General features: G+C 46.8%; 1 protein-coding gene and 2 long non-coding RNA genes across 46 annotated transcripts in view; 1 reads left to right on the plus strand and 2 right to left on the minus strand.

Annotated features, from left to right (window-relative positions):
- Nucleotides 1-795, minus strand: part of LOC126984795 (uncharacterized) — a 30,258-nt gene extending 29,463 nt beyond the window's left edge. Inside the window, exon 1 of the long non-coding RNA XR_007737810.1 lies at nt 781-795. This is a non-coding gene — a long non-coding RNA (uncharacterized LOC126984795). The remainder of the gene's footprint in view (nt 1-780) is intronic.
- The window catches only part of LOC126984783 (zinc finger protein OZF-like), a 188,142-nt gene that overhangs the window by 47,981 nt on the left and 127,638 nt on the right, over nt 1-12,523 (minus strand). Inside the window, exon 1 of one of the 44 annotated variants that reach the window (XR_007737780.1) lies at nt 777-794. The exons of 41 other annotated variants lie outside the window; for them this stretch is intronic. The gene's annotated coding sequence lies outside the window, so the exon portion shown is untranslated. Of the gene's footprint in view, nt 1-776; nt 846-12,523 lie in introns of those variants that run through there. 2 more of the 44 variants (XR_007737783.1, XR_007737767.1) reach the window with 2 other exon arrangements.
- LOC126984793 (uncharacterized) overlaps nt 1-12,523 on the plus strand; it is a 54,170-nt gene that overhangs the window by 35,920 nt on the left and 5,727 nt on the right. The window lies entirely within an intron of this gene.

Here is a 12,523-nt window from a genome sequence, read left to right on the forward strand (position 1 = left end):
TCCAGGCACAAACTATTTTTTTCTAGGTAAAACGTGGTGCTTTTTCAAGTGGAGATAGTCTTTTTTTCCGGAAACTATTAGGAAAGGGGCTATTTCAATTTTCTTGATCAAGTCACAATCCTAATATTTCCGGAAAAAAACCATCTCCACATGAAAAAAACACCACAAATTACCCAGAAAAAAATAGTTTGTGCCTAACCTAACCTAACCTATCCTATCCTAACCTAACCTATCCTAACCTAACCTAACCTATCCTAACCTAACCTAACCTAACCTAACCTATCCTAACCTAACCTAACCTAACCTAACCTAACCTAACCTAACTTAACGGCAAACCAGCCCGAGGCCGTGGCACTGCTTCTGCGACAATCAGTCATGCGCGGTATGTGATAAAGGGAGGGTGTATGTCTCTCGGGGTCCAGGAATAATTTTTTTTTTATGTATTTTTATTTTTTATTTTTTATGGTTTCCGGAAGTGAACAGGGTCTACACTATATACTGATACAGAAATAATGCAGAAAACGTGAGTATTAACGGCGGTAGAGAGAGCCCATACCTCCTGAATATTATCCATATAGGTAAATAAGTAGCGGATGGTCGATAATCCGATTTTGTTATCAGCGATAAAGTATCGCGATAACATCGCGATAACGCCCAGCTATGAGTGGGGGGGATTCTGGAGCTGCCCTGTGTAGGCCACCCGGCCTCTTGCAGTTTCCCTATGTTCTTATGTTCTTATGAGTGGAGGGCGGCCTGTCTTGTGCAGGACAGCTTACCTACTTCTGCTGCATGAGAAGGTTAAGACTTCCCGGCGGCGGTGGTGGAGGTGTTGTCCTGGCAGTGTTGGGGCTGAGGTCGTCGCTGGCCAGCAGGTCCCCAGCGCTGGCCCGTGGGTGTGGAGCCTTCGTCGTCTTCTTCTTCTGGGGTGTTTTAGGGGGCTGGTTGGGCAGGGCCAGAAGGGATGCTGCTCGGGCCTCGGCGCGTGCTGTTGTTGTCACCTGGCAGTGTTGCCAACTGGAACTTTCCGCTACACGCACGAGCCTCAAACACGCTACATTGGACCACAAACGATACAAATTGTAAATATATTTCCACATCAGACGAAATAATGTTATCTGCTGGTTACTGTATAGCCAGGTACCCAAGGCATCTTTTCTCGTGAATAATAACTTATTAGATTCTAATCAGTTTGGCTTCCGTACGTAAGGCTCACTCAGTTGATGATCAGCTCCTTCTAACATATGATGACGCCACCTGCTGGCTTGATCAGGGGCATATGGTCGACCTTATACTATTTGACTTTAGTAAATCATAACATTATGATCAGTAAGCTCTCCCACATCGGTATAGGGGATCCCTTACTCTCTTGGATACACGGATTTCTGAACGGTAGAGTATTGAGGGTTGTGGTTGGGGGTTCTGAGAGTGATTTTACGCATGTAACTAGTGGAGTTCCCCATAGTATATCCGGTTGTGTTGGAAAATTTAATGTTGTTATTTTTTTATATAGAATCTTGGCAACTGTGTTGAAAATGTTCCAGGTAGTATTGTGAACATAGAAAAATATGTTGCCAGTTTTTTCATTTGGTCCCACATGACTTTCTACTACAGAAACTAAAGTCACTAAAATCGAGCAGTTCGATCAAGATTAGAAAATAGCGCCTACATACATATAGGTTTAGATATGTTTCTGCATGACATTTTGTAGTTTTGGGGTATTGTGGCACTAATCTACCAAAGGTCAAGGAGGAATCTCTGGAATAACATCAAACCCAAAGACTTTGCTGAAGTTCTGTTTCACTGGTCCTGAGTTGGCACGCATTGCTTCCGAAAGTGAACAACTGGCAGCAGTGTCCAACAGTGCTACAATACAACAACAGCACCACTGCCTCTCTCAGGCCAAAGTTCGTCGCCAGGAACAGGCAATCACACAACTGAAGAAGGTACTGTCGCCATGCAACATCTTTAGTGGATCAAAAGGAACTGAGACTGGGCCGCCAGTGATGCAACGACAGGTCGGATGTTCAAGCTTCTGTCGAAGGAGATCATTCCCGACAACATCAAAGAAAGCATTCTGTCCACAGAGCAGATTGGCATGGATGCATACAGAAGTTTCATTGAAGATCGTCTGATTGGCAATGGAAACCTGTGGGCCAAGATGACAAAGGTTAAACTGCTGTCTTGGTCAGCAACTGCCAAGGAAATTAAACTGAAAGCCGGTTCCCAAGTGATCACACTGAAAGCAACATCATCACTGTTTGCTAGGATGCTGGTGATAGCACGATCCTCAAGGGATGACATCAACTTAGAGGAAGTGATTGGCACCCACGAGTTTGTGTACATAAACAGGTTACTGATGCAACCAGATGGAGCAATCCACCCGACCACTGACAAGAGCATGGTAATCCACCTGCTGGAGAACCTTCTGGAGCCAGATGACAATACAACCCCAGGAACCAATGCTCAGGGCACCAACGATGAAAACGAGGGTTTCTGTCTTGTAGTTGATGGCATGGCTGTATTGCATGAGTTGATGGCTGTCAAGAACGTCAAAAACTGCAAGGATTTAGGCACATCATATGTCAAGTTGATTGACTCAAAAGCTCGAGGTTATGGCCAAGTGAGGATCATCTTTGATAATTACACCATAGTATCTTCACTCAAGGAGGGCACACGGGAGAGCCGCAGAGGCAAGTCCAAGGGAATCAATTCCTACATTGTAGAAGATGCAACTTGTATCAAAGACAAAGGTACATTTCTTGCAAGCAATGAGACAAAGGATTCACTCACTTTGTACCTGGCACAACAACTCATCAACCAGAGTACTACCAAGAACCTAGTAACCGTGACACGCAGCATTATGACAAACTCTGAATGTCATGTATCTACAGGTGTAAGCACCCACGAAGAAGCTGACACTCTGATGATATTACACGCTGTAGAAGTAGCAGGAACAGGATTTGAAGTCCACATATACTCACAGGACACTGATGTTCTGCTCTTGGCTCTTCGTAGGGTGCCAATGCTTGGTACGCGACCAGCAATGATCATGGGCACCGGAGAACGCCGTCGCATCATCCAGCTGAAACCCATCTATGACAAGCTTGGTTCCGACAAAGCATCAGCTTTGATCAAATGGCATGCGCTGACTGGATGCGATACAACTGGGCATATACAAGGCAAAGGAAAAAAGGATGCTTCAAAGCTTTCCTTAATGCCAGTTCAACCGTACTTGCTGCACTGAATGGGCTTGGAGAAGGAGCCGAACCATCAGATAGTGTGGTCGAAGGGTGTGAAGAATTCTTATGCTCACTCTTCTGTCCTAAGCAACTCCATATCCCCAAGGCAAAGAATCTCAGGTGGTACCTCTTCAAAAGGCTGAGATCTGACCAAGGAGTAGACATGTTACCACCTACACATGGAGCTTGGCTCGAGCACATCCGACGCGCACATATTCAAGCAAGTGTTTGGTCACAAGACCTGGTCTTAAATCCAGTCATACCAAATCCTCTCATGCTCGGATGGCAAATGCAACATGACAAACTGATGCCACTGCTATCAAAGGAAGCACCAGCTCCAGAAGCAGTTCTTCAACTCATTCGATGCAACTGCGGATCCACTAACATCGATTCAGCCAACAAGTGTTCGCAGATGCTCTTGCAGACAAAATAATCTTGCGTGCACTGAATTGTGCAACTGTACTGGAGATGACACATGCCAGAACACTAATCCTATCACAGATGGCCAGGATATTGAAGAGGACTGACGTCGTGGACATTTGTGGCTGTAACTTGAAACAGCGGATCATTAACATTTGTGTTATTCTTTTGCAATAAGAATTACTTGTTAAGTTGCTAGAAGCAGAATCTTTTGGTGAACATTTATACCATAAGTACAAAATAGTCACACACTATTAGTCTTTATCACATATTTTCCAAAACTGGATAATTATGGCCATTTAAAATTGTTACACACTGTAAATAATTTGAAAATATGTTATTTTTGCGGAATTTTTACGATATTATTTGTTGATGCTGGAAATCAGTCTGGGACCACACAGAAAAACTGGCAACATAATTTTCCCTGTTTGATGATGTATTTAGATGATAATAAAACTTGTTGCCAAGATTCTATATGAAAATATGGCTTTTATACACAAGCCGATATACTACCAAGGGTCTGTCCTTGGACCAACCCTTTTTCTCATTTATATTAACTTTGTGGCTCACGGTCTGACCTGTAAATACAAAATTTTCGCTGATGATCTGAAAATATACCAAAAGATAAATAAGACTAACCTTCTCTTACATTGTTAGATCTTGCTTCTGTGCAGAGAGATGTAGACCTACTGGTGTCACGTGCGGAATCGTGGGGCTCAGGCTCAACTCGGACAAGACCCGTGTTCTTAGGTTCTGCCGAGGATCTGCTCCAAATCTTGGCCCGTACTCCGGCTACTATATTAGAGGAAATCATTTACAGTTTATGCAGTCTGCATCAGATTTAGGGGTTCAAGTTGATACTTCATTGAAGTTTCATCTCCACATACGCTCTCTTGCAAATAAAGCTGCAGGAATTGCGTCGAATTTACTTAAGAGCACAGTTAACCGTGAGCCTAAGTTTATGAAATCTCTTCTCACCTCTCATATCGATCCGTCCTGTGCAGGAATTTTGTTCAGTTGTATGGCACATAGGGTATGTAGGTAATACTGACATGCTTGAGAGGGTCCTGCGACGATGGACCAAGGAGATTGTTGGACTTTCGCATCTTGACTATGCCTCCCGACTGGATGCCTTGGGTCTCTTCTCTGTGCATGGCAGAATGCTTAGAGCTGACATAGTCAAGGTCTGGAAGATTCTCAATGGCCTCTCTCCTGTGCAATCCTCTGAGTTATTTTCCCTCCAGACATCATCTAGGACCCGTGGAAATTCACACAGATTATTTCTACTCCACAGCAACACAGAAATACGTAGGCGATACTTCTTAGTCCGAGTGATTGCTTTGTGGAATAGCCTGCCAGACACAGTTATCCTGTCAACATCCTTAACTGTATTTAAGAGAAAACTAGCAGAGTACCTTGGTCAAAGGCTATACGAATTTTAACCCCTACGCTACGTACTGTTGTGCTGAATGCTTCCCCCGGCGTCCATGGGCCTCTAGAAGGCTCCGAGAGGAGCGAGCAGGGGGCGGAAGCAAGGCGAGCCGTCCGCCAGACGCCAGGCGGGAAGTGTTGCCAACTCGCATATATTTTTGCTACATGTTCTTGTATGATCTAAAATATACTGTAACATTCTAGACTGTACTGTTCTGGATATATATAGGAGAAGAGGGCGAGAGAGTCCCAGTCCGAGTCATAGTAAGCTAGTGCCCAGTGAAGAGTCAAGAGTGAAGTGAACTACTAAGGAAGAATATTAAACTACAGATGTTGTGCAAAGTGTTTACATATCTCCCTCCCACGGAGTCTTGTGACGGCGACACGGAACCCAAGTAATACGTCCGATGTTGTGCGAAATAAGTCGACCGACAAACAATTAGTAACATCGGTATCTGCGCATGCGCGGCCTGACAACAACAGAGCTGCGAAATAAGTCGAAGCCAGATGGTAAGTAATTTGTTTCACAGCTTTAGTTAATGGATTTTAGCTAGAATATTATCATCTGTAGGTTTTCATATCAACAGAGAGTATCTCAAGTTATTGTTAATGTGTTAGGCGAGCACTCTGATGCTGCTGGACATTAGGAGAAAGAGATAAAGAAGAGGCTCGGTCACAAGTTCGTTTTCTATGCCAGGGATGGTGTGAAAATGCTCAATTAATTGCATTACTGAAGATTGTTTGAACAAACTCAGATTCCATGGTCACATAAAGCTATCTTGTGATGCATGTGGCCTTTAGTGGCAGGTCACGAAGCCATAAGAAGAAGAATATCTTCCAGTGCATGACTGGGAGCACGAGCTGAGCTATAATAATTTCGCAGGTCCTATAATAAAATTATGTGCGACATACGCACGAGTTTATTAAATTACTGAAGATTGTACGAACAAACTCAGGTACCACGGTCACAGCTATCTTGTGATGCATGTGGCCTGTAATGGCAGGTCAGGAAGCCACAAGAAGAAGGATATCTATCACTGCATGACTGTGAGCACGAGCTGAGGTATAATAATTTCAGAGGTCCTATACGTGCGAAATACGCACGAGTTGATTAATTATTATAATACTGAAGATTGTATGAACAAACTTTGATTCCGTGATTACCTAAATCTATCTTGTGATGAATGTGTGGCCTGCAATGGCAGGTCAGGAAGCCACATAAGAAAAAATGCCTATCAGTGCATTGACGATCATAATTTAGAGGCGGTGCTACTTTGGCTTGTTATCTACAAGGAAAAAATATCTACACCGTACTTTGGCTTGTTATCTACAAGGAAAAGTATCTACACCGTACTTTGGCTTGTTATCTACAAGGAAAAGTATCTACACTGTACTTTGGCTTGTTATCTACAAGGAAAAGTATCTACACTGTACTTTGGCTTGTTATCTACAAGGAAAAGTATCTACACCATAAAATTTTATTTTGAAATGATATCTACATAAAACATATATATATATATATATATATATATATATATATATATATATATATATATATATATATATATATATATATATATATATATATATATATATATATATATATATATATATATATATATATATATATATAACAGAGAAAATTTAATTAAAATAATTTTAAAATTCTATTAATAACATTCTAGCGATAAACAGCACATACATCAGCTAAAAATGCTAAATATAAGTCAGGAGCTTCTTTTCTCATCATCCGCCAACATAAGTTGTCTAGGTGCAATTAAAATATTCTTTGACTGCAGCCTCTAATTTTTTTTCAATATACGAATCTTAGCATCAAGCCAGGATATTTCAATTCCTTGTGTATGTGCTCCGGTGTTAAGATCGACGTAATAGTCCTGATGATTTACGGAAAAATGACGAAAATTGATTTGGTTTAAATTAGAGTAAGCTGGCCAGTCGTCGGAATGGATTGTTGAGCCTTCAGCGACTTCTCTCTGAATAATTGGTTGAAGTGTTTTCCTTGTTCGGGACCGGAGCTTCGACACTTTAACCAGACATTCTCTCGAAACCACGACAAGTGTTTTCCTCGTTCTTGTACATTGTTGAGCCGGGACTCAACTACTTCTCTACCATCTCTATTACCCTCTAGAGTCAATCAAGACCATCTAGAGCAGTGGTTCCCAACCTTTTCTATTCTGTGGCCCCCGACCAATATATATAATAATCTCCATGGCCCCATTCAGTGTCTGTCATCTTTTCAGATTCAGTTATTACTAGTTATGAATTGTGTAATGGTGCCAATAGCTATAGGACCAGAACACTATATGGAAAGATTCCAATTTAATGATATGTAAGAGATAATTATCTTTAGGTACTGCAGTGCATTAGAAAAACTGCATGAAAATTGACTTTAAAAGAATCAAAACCATAATTTTCATATTACTCCATGGCCCCCAAGAAAGTATCCCGGGGCCATGGCCCCCAGGCTGGGAACCATTGATCTGGACCATCCATCAACCTTTTAGATGGCATACCAAAGTAGATTCATGACACGTAGATCGCAATATAAAGTGTAGATCGCATACCAAAGTAGATTCATGACACGTAGATAACAAGCCAAAGTAGCACCTTTAGAGGCTCATTATGATGTATCTTGCTTGAGGAGGCTTTTATTTATATCTCACAAACTTTATTATTACCCTACACACTTATTGTTGCTTTATAAACCTAAAGAGAACAGTGTGAGCACGAACTGGGCTATTTATAATAATTTCGCAGGTTGATAAGTATTTCGCACGTCTACGTGCGAAATACTCACGAGTTCTCGCCGCGCATGAGCAGATACCGATGTTACTAATTATTTGTCGGTCAAGTTATTTCGCACGACACCGGCATAACAATAGTTTCAGTGTTAAGAGTAATTACACAAATATGTATTCTGCTGGCGTGTAGGCACTTGTGGGGTTCCCTTCTCGTGGAACCCGTCTAGGTAAGATGTCTAGGTAGGTAAGGCAACACGAATCTGGCAGTGCAGTGTATAAGGGTAAGGTTGGGGGTTGTCATCTCCTACGTACAATACACACACATGTTTTGGCAGCACAATGCATTACACGGGTGTGTGTCATAGGTAAGGTTGGGGTTGAATTATGGGCAAGACAGACGGACCCTGACCACAGGAAGGCCCCATACACACGACTGCCCTAGCAGCCTCACACCTGCCCTGACGGCCCTAATCCTGCCCTGATGGCCCCACACCTGCCCTGATGGCCCCACACCTGCCCTGACAGCCCCAATCCTGCCCTGATGGCCCCACACTTGCCCTGATGGCCCCACACCTGCCCTGACGATCGCACACCTGCCCTGATGGCCCCACACTTGCCCTGATGCCCTGACGATCACACACCTGCCCTGATGGCCCCACACTTGCTCTGATGCCCCACACCTGCCCTGACGATCACACACCTGCCCTGATGGCCCCACACTTGCTCTGATGCCCCACACCTGCCCTGACGATCACACCTGCCCTTATGGCCCCACACTCGCCCTGATGGCCCCACACCTGCCCTAACGGTCCCACACCTGCCCTGACGATCGCACACCTGCCCTGACGATTGCACACCTGCCCTGACGATCGTATATTTGCCCTGATGGCCCCACACCTGCCCTGATGGCCCCACACCTGCTCTGATGGCCCCATACCTGCCCTGACGTCCCCACACCTGCCCTGACGATCGCACACCTGCCCCGACGATCGCACACCTGCCGTGATGGCCCCACACCAAGGAGCCCTGACGAACGCACACTCGCCCTGACGGCCCAGCACCTGCCCTGACAGTCCCACACCTGCCATGACGGCCCCACACTTGCCCTGATGCCCCCACACTTGGCCTGACGATCGCACACCTGCCCTGATGGCCCCACACCTGCCCTGACAGTCCCACACCTGCCATGATGGCTCAACACCTGCCCTGACAGTCCCACACCTGCCATGACGGCTCAACACTTGCCCTGACAGTCCCACACCTGCCATGACGGCCCAACACCTCCCCTGACAGTTCCACACCTGCCATGACGGCCCTACGGGCAACACCTGCCCTGACAGTCCCACACCTGCCGTGACGGCCCAACACCTGCCCTGACAGTCCCACACCTGCCGTGACGGCCCAACACCTGCCCTGACAGTCCCACACCTGCCGTGACGGCCCAACGCCTGCCCTGACAGTCACACACCTGCCGTGACGGCCCAACACCTGCCCTGACAGTCCCACACCTGCCGTGACAGCCCAACACCTGCCCTGACAGCCCCACACCTGCCATGACACCCCCACACCTGCCCTGACAGTCCCACACCTGCCATGATGGCCCAACACCTGCCCTGACAGTCCAACACCTGCCATGACGGCCCCACGCCTGCCATGACATTCCCACACCTGCCATGACGGCCCAACACCTGCCCTGACAGTCCCACACCTGCCATGACAGCCCCACACCTGCCCTGAATGTCCCACATCTGCCATGATGGCCCAACACCTGCCCTGACAGTCCCACACCTGCCATGATGGCCCCACACCTGCCCTGACAGTCCCACACCTGCCATGATGGCACAACACCTGCCATGACAGTCCCACACCTGCCCTGACAGTCCCACACCTGCCGTGACAGCCCAACACCTCCACTGACAGTCCCACACCTGCCATGATGGCCCAACACCTGCCATGACAGTCCCACACCTACCGTGACGGCCCAACACCTGCGCTGACAGTCACACACCTGCCTTGACGGCCCAACACCTGCCCTGACAGTCCCACACCTGCCGTGACAGCCCAACACCTACCCTGACAGTCCCACACCTCCCATGACAGCCCCACACCTGCCCTGACAGTCCCACACCTGCCATGATGGCCCAACACCTGCCCTGACAGTCCAACACCTGCCATGACGGCCCCACACCTGCCATGACAGTCCCACACCTGCCATGACGGCCCAACACCTGCCCTGACAGTCCCACACCTTCCCTGACAGTCCCACACCTGCCATGACAGCCCCACATCTGCCCTGACTGTCCCACACCTGCCATGATGGCCCAACACCTGCCCTGACAGTCCCACACCTGCCATGACGGCCCCACACCTTCCATGACAGTCCCACACCTACCATGATGGCCCAACACCTGCCCTGACAGTCCCACACCTGCCCTGACAGCCCAACACCTGCCCTGACAGTCCCACACCTGCCATGACGGCCACACACCTGCCATGACAGTCCCACACCTGCCATAATGGCCCAACACCTGATCTTGGATGGCCCCAGCCCATTAGCGGAACAGGCGAATTTTATTTATAGTGGCTGCCGTGATGTGACTCCTGCTTCATTTACTGCCCTCAGCTGTTTATTTTACCATAAAAAAAAATGTAGGCATACATTCAGGGGAGGCAGTGGCTGAGTGGTTAGCGTGCCAGCCTCGCATTCGGTGCGTTGTCCATGATGGTTCGAATCCGCCGCTAACCACCTGGGATTTTTCAGTCACCGCCGAGTGGCCTAAGACTACCCACATGCTGTCCTGAAGACCACCTATCAACCCGGACTCTAGAAGAAGCTCTGCAGCACAAGTGGAATCAAGAATGAGCTCCGGGGGGCAGCATGAGCCAATAATAATAATGGCGCCACTATAAACAATTGCCTGCGCCATGACGGGCTAGGGCCGACCATCAGGCTCATATGGATTAGCCTACCGGCGCTGTAGGCCACATGTAAAAAAAAAAAAAAAAAAAAAAAAAAAAAAAAAAAAAATGTTGTATGTATATATATTTCTTAATCCGTCCGCTTCAATTGGCACGGATTTTGCCTTCACTGGTAGCCTGGTAACATAATTATACTCCCAGGCCTTTCTCTGCCTCTGTGGTGGATAGTGGAGTGTTTCCCATATGGTACTGGTGTGCTGGATATCCCTTCACTGGTAGCCTGGTAACATACACTCCCAGGCCTTTCTCTGCCTCTGTGGTGGATAGTGGAGTGTTTCCCATGTGGTACTGGTGTGCTGGATATCCCTTCACTGGTAGCCTGGTAACATACACTCCTAGGACTTTCTCTGCCTCTATGGTGGATAGTGGAGTGTTTCCCATGTGGTATTGGTGTGCTGGATATCCCTTCACCGGTAGCCTGGTTACATACACTCCAAGGCCTTTCTCTGCCTCTGTGGTGGATAGTGGAGTGTTTCCCATGTGGTATTGGTGTGCTGGATATCCCTTCACTGGTAGCCTGGTAACATAATTATACTCCCAGGCCTTTCTCTGCCTCTGTGGTGGATAGTGGAGTGTTTCCCATGTAGTATTGGTATGTTGGGTAGCCTGGTAACATACACTCCCAGGTCTTTCTCTGCCTCTGTGGTGGATAGTCGAGTGTTACCCATGTGGTATTGGTGTGCTGGATATCCCTTCACTGGTAGCCTGGTAACATACACTCCCAGGTCTTTCTCTGCCTCTGTGGTGGATAGTGGAGTGTTTTCTATGTGGTATTTGTGTGCTGGATATCCCTTCACTGGTAGCCTGGTAACATACACTCCCAGGTCTTTATCTGTCTCTGTGGTGGATATTGGCGTGTTTCCCATGTGGTATTGGTGTGCTGGATATTCCTTTAGTGGTAGCTTGGTAACATACTCTCCCAGGTCTTTCTCTACCTCTGTGATGGATATTGGAGTGTTTCCCATGTGGTATTGGTGTGCTGGGTATCCCTTCACTGGTAGCCTGGTAACATACACTCCAAGGTCTTTCTCTGCCTCTGTGGTGGATAGTGAAGTGTGTCCCATGTGGTATCAGTGTGCTGGATATCCCTTCACTGGTAGCCTGGTAACATACACTCCCAGGTCTTTCTCTACTTCTGTGGTGGATATTGGAGTGTTTCCCATGTGGTATTGGTGTGCTGGATATCCCTTCACTGGTAGCCTGGTGACATATAATCCCAGGTCTTTCTCTGCCTCTGTGGTGGATAATGGAGTGTTTCCTATGTGGTATTGGTATGTTGGATATCCCTTCACTGGTAGCCTGGTAACATACACTCCCAGGTCTTTCTCTGTCTCTGTGGTGGATAGTGGAGTGTTTCCCATGTGGTATTGGTGTGCTGGATATCCCTTTACTGGTAGCCTCATAACATACACTCCCAGGTCTTTCTCTGCCTCTGTGGTGGATATTGGCGTGTTTCCCATGTGGTATTGGTGTGCTGGATATCCCTTCACTGGTAGCCTGGTAACATACACTCCCAGGTCTTTCTCTGCCTCTGTGGTGGATATTGGCGTGTTTCCCATGTGGTATTGGTGTGCTGGATATCCCTTCACTGGTAGCCTGGTAACATACACTCCAAGGTCTTTCTTTGCCTCTGTGGCGGATAGTGAAGTGTTTCCCATGTGGTATCGGTGTGCTGGATATCCCTTCACTGGT

Source organism: Eriocheir sinensis, chromosome 57 (genome assembly GCF_024679095.1).
Source record: "Eriocheir sinensis breed Jianghai 21 chromosome 57, ASM2467909v1, whole genome shotgun sequence".
Taxonomy (NCBI): domain Eukaryota; kingdom Metazoa; phylum Arthropoda; class Malacostraca; order Decapoda; family Varunidae; genus Eriocheir; species Eriocheir sinensis.